Source organism: Lutra lutra, chromosome 3, assembly GCF_902655055.1.
Source record: "Lutra lutra chromosome 3, mLutLut1.2, whole genome shotgun sequence".
NCBI classification, from domain to species: Eukaryota; Metazoa; Chordata; class Mammalia; order Carnivora; family Mustelidae; genus Lutra; species Lutra lutra.
In genome coordinates, this window is record NC_062280.1 from 21491420 (window position 1) to 21499560 (window position 8141).

Here is an 8141-nt window from a genome sequence, read left to right on the forward strand (position 1 = left end):
AGTGTATTGGCACTGGCTTGCTCCCTGATGCGTCTCAGGAATGAATGCTTTCCTCCCTGCGTGTTGGCTTCACATCAGTGGAGAGACCCAGAAACAGGGCTGCTCCATTTTCATGTGTCCATGAGAGGAAAACAGCCTTCCCTGATATATTTATCTGCTAGCACTTTGACATTTCCATTTGGGAGGTCATAGGAGCAAGTAAATAAGTATTAGGTAGGGAGCAATCAAAAATAGGGAAATCCAGGTTTAGCCAAAAATCATAAAATAGGGAGACAGAGGCATAAACCAGTCACAGGACCACCTTGGTTATACTTGCCTTTCCCCATGCTGTCATAAGAATGAAAAGAAGGAAGGAGAGAAGGGAGGAAGGAAGGAAGGAAGACAGGAAGTAAAGGAAGGGTGAAGGGAGGAGGAAATGAAAGAAGGAAGGAAGGTGAAAGAGAAAGATATATATATATATATATATATATATATATATATATATATATAATATTGCATCAGCAGCGAGTTCCAGGATGCTTACAGGAGGGAGGGGGGACACGGGGAAGGGCATTTATTGGCCTCATTAAAGGTTACAGGGTATATCAAATGTTAGAATAAGAGCCTCTCTTCTTTCAATGGTGAGCCATGACCGTAATTACCCAAATTTGGATTCCTGGGAAAATTGAAAGTGGGGTTGCTGGATTTTTGTACCATCAAAACATCATCTACAATTTGAGCTACACAGTGCACATGTACACAATGAATTTGTTGGCCTGTTAATGTAATTCCCAAAAAGCTTAATTTGTACTTTTCCTGTATGTGTGAAATAAGAATATTGTCTATACAGCCCTAGCTTGCGAGTCCAGTCCTATTTCCACCTCAGAAGTCCCTTAAAACTCCATGATCTCTGGATTCCTCATCTATAAGATGCAGACTGTTGTGGGGACAACGCTGAAAAATCCCCTTGAGGCCTGGATTGAGGCCTGAAAAATTCCCTTGACGCTCTGGATTGGGACTTCATAATGTTTCCAGGGAGCTCATTTCTGGAAGCCATTAGTCAGTTTATAAACAAAATCTTTTGACATGAAGGTTTGAATTGTGTATTGGCAGGAATTGTTTGAATAATTGACTTGAATGAGTTTAATTGGTTCTAAGGGAGGGCTTTGTTTCTTTAGATGATGTAATTACTGCCTGCGTTTAGTTCCTGCAGGAAGGATTTAAATGTTGGATGATGTATCTGAATTGCATTGGTTGTCCTCGTGTGCAGTTGATGTCTGTGGACTTGTTCAATTCTCCCTGGTGTTCTGAGTGTCCTGTGACAATGGGCAGTTAGCATCCTGCCATCACCATTAAAGAACTGAGTCTCCACCATTTCCCCCATAAAACAGATGGAAGATCACCTTCAGCACATCTGTCAGCACTGGGGATTGAGGATGCCTCTCCCTTTTTCTGGGGCCATGTTCCAGTTGGAGGACCAGAGCTTGCCCACAGCCCATTAGCCAGAAGAAGAGTCCCACCATTCCACTCTCTCAGTTCTACCTCCTTAGTCTGGCGGGGGCTTCAGCGGAGATTGAAGCATGGTGGTGATAAAGCTATGAAAAGTGAAACTGAGCCCCTGGCAGCTGCCAACACTGTGGGTCGGGAGTGGCTGGTAATCAAAAACCTGGTGGCAGATCCGAAGCCAGCGCGGTTGACTGTTAGGAATTTGAGGTCAGCCCGATATACCAACTGATGGGAGTTAGGCTTCACTTTTCTTCCAGAATTCTCCTTCTGTGCTACACCATTTTATGATCATATAACATTCATCATTTGGAAGTCTCAAGATATATTCTAAGCAATAGCAGCGTTTGATCACTAGAGAACGCTTAGATGTGGTTGCACCGTTTAATGACCCATAGCTTTATGTTTTCTTACATATAGAGTAGAAGTTCCAAAAGGTTAATTGTCATAATCCTCCAGCAAGTCACTATAGAAGTCCGAAATAGTATAGCTATCATGAATGGGTGATGGGCACTTTCTTTTCTTTTTTAAGAAAGGCAAATGAAAGTTTTTCCTAATTCTGAAGTTTGATCATCTGCAGAAAATAACTTTCAATGTGTTATTTGGATGAAGTGTAGAGGATGTCTGCCTTCTTCCCCCCAAGGTAAAGCCCAGAGGGCCACTGGTAGCAAAAATCTAGTAGAGGGTATTTTGTTTCTTGCCTTCTTTGATACACACTTTAGGATTATATGCTCAGGATAAGTAGTAAGAGAATATGGAAACCTAATAACCAATATTTATAATGAAAGGAGAAGTTTCTCTGTTTAGGGGTTCCTAAGTTTTTTTGTGTTTTGACTGCTTTGGTTGTCACTCCTTCTCAGAATAATATTTTAAAATAAAATACAAAGAATTCAAGGAAAACAAATCACACTGAGATATAGTTATCAAAATAATTAAAAAATTGTGATGTAGTAATATACATACTTCTTATTAACACATTAAATAACAGAATCTAACAGCTGGCTTAATAATCATCATAAATCAGGGTCACCTGGGTGACTCAGTAGGTTAAAGCCTCTGCCTTAGGCTCAGGTCATGATCCCAGGGTCCTCTGCTCAGCAGGGAGCCTGCTTCCTCCTCTCTCTCTGCCTGCCTCTCTGCCTACTTGTGATCTCTGTCTGTCAAATAAATAAATAAATAAAATCTTTAAAAAAAATCATCGTAAATAGAAGGTAATGATATATACACTATTTCACTCTATCTGTAAAAATTTCAATAAGAAATTAAAAATATCGGTAAATTCCTTTGAATTCTATTCACAGACCCCCTGTCTGTGGGTTCAAGATGAAGAATTTCTCTGATGGGTTTCCAAGTCGTCTTCCATCACTTGCTTCTCTGAAATGGTGTTCAAATAGGTTTTCAAATAGTGGGCAAACTGGTGGTTTCATTGGAGGAGTCCAGAAGATTGTAGTAAGAACACAGGCAGGGTGAATCCTACATCAAATTTAGGAAGTGAAGGTTTTGTTTGTTTTGTTCTCCTTTACCATTTTTTCTGCATAATCTTCCTCCAAGTCCGGGGCTCAGTGCTTTTGAGTGATATGAACAGTTTAATTAGATTTAATTGTTAGTGACAGTGCTTTCGACTTTACACGGATACTAAATGTGTATATTTACATAGAGTCTACAGGGAGATGGTGCTATTAAATCCAAAGGAATCCATTACCAGTCATGAATTTGAGGGTTCTTTTTCAGCCCTTGGACAGATGGCTAAAGGGATATTTTTGTTAGTTACCAATACCTTTCATTGACCTTATGGTTGACGGTTTTCTCTCTCCTACTCATGAGCCAGTTGTAGGTTTTATTTGGCAAACAGGGGAAGTAGTTCTTTTTCAGTTTGCTTTTGGTTCTACTTATCCTGGCAGTAACATTTCCCTAGGGGCAGGCAAATACTCTTTCAAGTCGAACATCTCATTTGCAGTGCTGTCATTTGAAGTGATAGCCATTTGTAGTTTGTAGAGGAATGATTTCATTCATATGAGTGAACAGATGGGTTAGTAAAGCTGTCTGAAGTTGTAACCTGGTTCGCAGACTATTTCGGGGATATCCATCATGGTGTCACGATGTTGGGTGCTGAACTACCAATAGTCCATTAGATTATAAGCACCTTGAAAACCAGGGTTAAACCTCATCTGAACCAAGTTCATATTAACACAAAGTAGAGAGATATGCTTTACCTCTAGGCTTTAAGAATTAAAGGTGGTGCAGTGTATGTTGCTGGAATGGGGCATAGAGAAAATATTTAAGCTATGACAATAAATTGATTTCATAAAAAAGAACTAAAATCAGTGTTCTCCTATTTTGTTCTAAATGTGCTTTCTTTATTACCTAACTTCTCTAACTATAAAATGGCTTTGTCACCTTGAAATAAATGATCCTGTAAATTAAAACACACTTTTTAGGGGCGCCTAGGCGGCTCAGTCATTAAGCGTCTGCCTTCAACTCAGGGTCCTGGGATGGAGCCCCACATCCGGCTCCCCACTCAGCGGGACGCCTGCTTCTCTCTCTCCTGTTACCCCCTGCTTGTATTCCCTTTCTTGCTGTCTCTCTCTCTCTTTCACATAAATAAATAAATAAAATCTGAAAAAAAGTCCACACTTTTTATTTTTTTATCTTGATTTTTAAAAAAGATTTATTTATTTATTTTAGAGAGAGAGTGCAGAGGGGAGGGGCAGAGGGACAGGGGGAGGGAGAATCTCAAGCAGACTCTGCACTGAGTGCAGAGCCCTACGGCATGGGTCTCAACCTCAAGACCCTGAAGTTAGGACCTGAGCAGAAATCAAGGGGATGCTTAACCAACTGAGCCACCCAGGTGCCCTGCAAATATACTTTTTAAAGAGTTGACACTCTGTGAGCTTTAGGTGAAGGGATTCTCTCAAATTTGTTTTTTGAATTGTGTTTTCAAGCTTTCTCACTTTTTCTCATGAGTTAGGTTTTGGGTTATGCTTCATCTCAGTATGCACTGAGATTTGTTTTGAAGCCACATCAGAAGGGAAGACAGGGACAGGAGGCTGCCGTTTTGCTGGACCTTTGCTAGGCCCAGCTGTCAGAGCACACATGGCGTGCACTGTCAATGGTTGTTAGCACAAGGCAGTGGCTTTCAGCCCCTGCCATACGTTAGAATAACTGGGGGAGCTTTTAAAACACACCAGTTAAATCGGAACCTCGGTGGGCGGGGCGGGGGGGGTTTGTCTTTGGTATGTATAATAAGCCCTCTAGGTGATTATCCTGTGCAGCCAGTGTTGAGAATTATTGATAAAATGGTTGGGAACATCAGTTCGTGAGCTTTATGGGCAGGAAACAGAACTTAAATTATTTTTTACTCCTAATCTCAATTTTGTTATTAACCTCATTTTTTTCCTTAAGGTTTACTTAACTCCACTATTCCAAGTTCTTACATAGTGCAAAATTTGGGGGAACAGAGGAACCTCTATTTGTAGGTCATCTGTCCACTGAGGTTGCCACCGGGTGCCCATCATCACACTGGCATGACACTTGGGGTCTAGTGGTGTGGCATGCTTGGGACACTGTTATCTCTCTGTGGTGTCCTGCATCCAGACAGCAGGATGAGGACGATTAAGGGGAGCCACAAAACTCAGTATTACATGAATCCTGTTCCAGTGAGAGATTTTAAAAAATATGAATTAATGCAAAAAAAAAAAATCCATGATGAAGAATACAGCAAAAATTTTCAAGAAAGTTGCCTTCCATCATCAGCCTCCTTCCTTGTGGGAAATAGTCTCTTATGGCAACAGTGAACTTTCTTCCTGCCCGTCCCTTCCAGCTGAGGAAAATCTCATTTAATCCAAGAAAAATCCTTTTGCCTTCATGTTTTCATATTTGACTTGCATATTTGATCTCTTAGGAGTATTTTCTCTTATCCCTGTCCCGAAAATGGCCTTAGACTTTTGGAAGCAAAAGATATGAAGCAAAGTATTTAGCAAGCAACTTCTACTCCCCCTCCCCCCCTGATTTACCACATCTCTCTTTTTTTGTCACTGAGCACAGAATTCACTACTTGAGGGGTGTGTGTGTGTGTGTGTGTGCACGCATGCGCGCATGCACGCGCGCGTACACGTGTGGGTACACACCCCTGTGTGGGGGACTAAAGTACCATAGGTTTTCTCTCTCTCCCTTGTTCCCTTCTTTCTTCCTCTCCCTCCCTCCCTTTCTTTCCTTTCTTCTAAAGACAAGTTGGTAGGGAACCCAAAACATTCTTATTATTTCTCAAAAATTCAGATCCTTGTCACCAAAATGCCCCGTCCCCGGCACCAAGTATTTCTTAGAATGTGTCTTTTATAGGTTTTTTTTTACCAGAATGTTCCACCCAGCAGGTTACCTCCAATGCACCAGAAGTGTCCGTGGTATTTGCTGCTTCCTCAGGCACTATGATTTACAAGAGAAAATGTCCAGATTTCCCATTATACATTTGGCTATTGAGGAATTTTTAAAAACTGTGTATGTCTCTGTCTCCAGAGCCCTTTGCAAAAACAAGCCCTTTGTCTATCTCTCAGAAGAGCTTCATGGTCAAGGAAGAGCCACCATCTTAATGTTTCCTGCCTCTGTTCCCTGGGTGTTCTTGAATACAACTTTCGTCTCTGGCCGCAAATCAGAGTCACATAGGAATGAACTCAGGCAAATTGAATCTTCTCAGGATGCCCCCCACGCAGGACTGTCTGAACTTCAGCAGTTCATCTGTCTGGGCTTTAATTAGGCTTGACTCCTCTCATTTTCTCATCCTCAACATCTGATTCTTCAGTAAACCTTGTCAGCTCTGACTCAGAATCAACTCTGAATCCTTTCAGTTTCCCCAGCTCTACTGTCATCAACCCGGTCCCAGTCAGCACGATCTTCCCTCTTGATAACTGCAGTAGCTTCCCCGGTTGTGGGTAGGAGCTGTGAAAGCTCATCTGTATGCACAGTCTGCCCTTCTTCTTGGGCACACCACTTGCCTACATTTCACAGAGCTGCGGCACCATCACCCAGATGGAGCTGTATGACTGGGTCTCACCTTTAGAATGGGAGAGGGTGATGCCTGTCTCCTTAGGTAGAGGAGTGTTGCCCACCCCACACTCCTCCTCTTTCCACTTCTCCAGCTGGATGGAGAGAAGGACCTCGATGATCCTGGGGGCGGGGGGAGAGAGCAGGGCCACAAGGTGGAAAAGGCCTGGGGTCCTGAATTATTGTATGGATTAGAATCATCACATTGACCTACACTGGGCTTCACGTGAGTAAGAAATAAACTTACTATGCAGATGGCTGCATGGTTTGGTGCCCTACGTTCCCTACAGTAATTTTCCTAGTCACCCCCTTTAATACTGACTCCTATCCTTCTCTGCTCATTTTTCTTCATAGCACTTATCACCACCCGGTACTATATGGGATTTACTTCATTTGTTTGCTGTCTAAGAAAACTGCTCTTATTCTGGACAACTGCTCTGTTTTTATCAAATAAGGAATGTGAATCTTGTAATTGATCATTTTTCCCTTTTTTTAAAAAAAAATAGCTCTAATAAGCACAACAGAATTTGTGTAAGATCTAATTATGGAGCCATGTACTAACTCTTCCTGATTTTGTCTTACTGTTTGGTTTTCATTACCTTTCATTCTGATTTAAAATTAAAAAAGAAAATACTGTTTTGCATCTACTTTTGTTCTAAATCTATGTTGAATTGAGGCAGGTTATAGATAAAGAAGAATCCATCTTTATACCTCCTAATGCCAGGAAAATTTATACACAAAGAAGCTGCTAAAAAGAAGTTTAATAGATGTAACAAAAATATTCTTAAAAACCTACATTCTATTTATTTGGGGAGATTTATACTTTTTTTTTTTAACTGTAGAATTATCTTTTCAAATGAATACAAAGTTGATTTATGTCAACATATATTGATTTAGTTTGAATGTTTTTGGATGTATTTCAGGAGATGGGAGAGGAGAAAAAAAGAGCAAAACAAATCCATTCTAAAGGGAAGTCATGGGGTCAACATATGGGAACTGGGGAGGGAGGCAAACCTGGGAGAGGTATGGAAGCTCCATGCTTTCCCCAGACCTAGCCCTATATGTCTCTTCATCCGCCTGCTGCTTCGTATCCTTTATCATATCTTTTAACAAGCTGGGAGATGTCAAAAGAAAAAAAAATAATTAACGAATAAAGGAAGTTGTAATTCTAGCCTGGGTGGTGCTTCCTGCCGCTCTCTTGCCCTGCTCCTTCAGTCATGTGACCTTCACCTCGCTCTAGCAAGACCCCACAATTTGGTTGAGGGCCTCCGTTCCCATCTGAAGAGCTTTTAAAAACTACCATTTCCAGAAATCTTGAAATTCTGATTCCTTTTATTTGAGTAAAATGAGTTGTTTTATTAAAAATCATTTTTTAGCGTCATAAGTATTTGGGCATGAGACCCACATACTGACAGATTTTTAAAGAGCTCTTCATGGGATTCCTTTTTGTGGTCAGTGTCAAGACCACTGGTCTCCTTACGTTCTCTCCCAGTACTGAGAATCCTGTGACCAGGTGGATAATTAAGGTCTTTCTTTCTTTCTTTTTTGTTTTCCCCCAGTTTTTATTTAAATTCCAGTTAGTTAACATACAGTGTAGTATTAGTTTCAGGAGTAGAATTCTT

General features: G+C 41.0%; 1 long non-coding RNA gene across 1 annotated transcript in view; it reads left to right on the forward strand.

Moving 5' to 3' along the window:
- Positions 1 to 8141, forward strand: part of LOC125095186 (uncharacterized) — a 31000-nt gene that overhangs the window by 8375 nt on the left and 14484 nt on the right. The gene's annotated exons all lie outside the window — the stretch shown is intronic.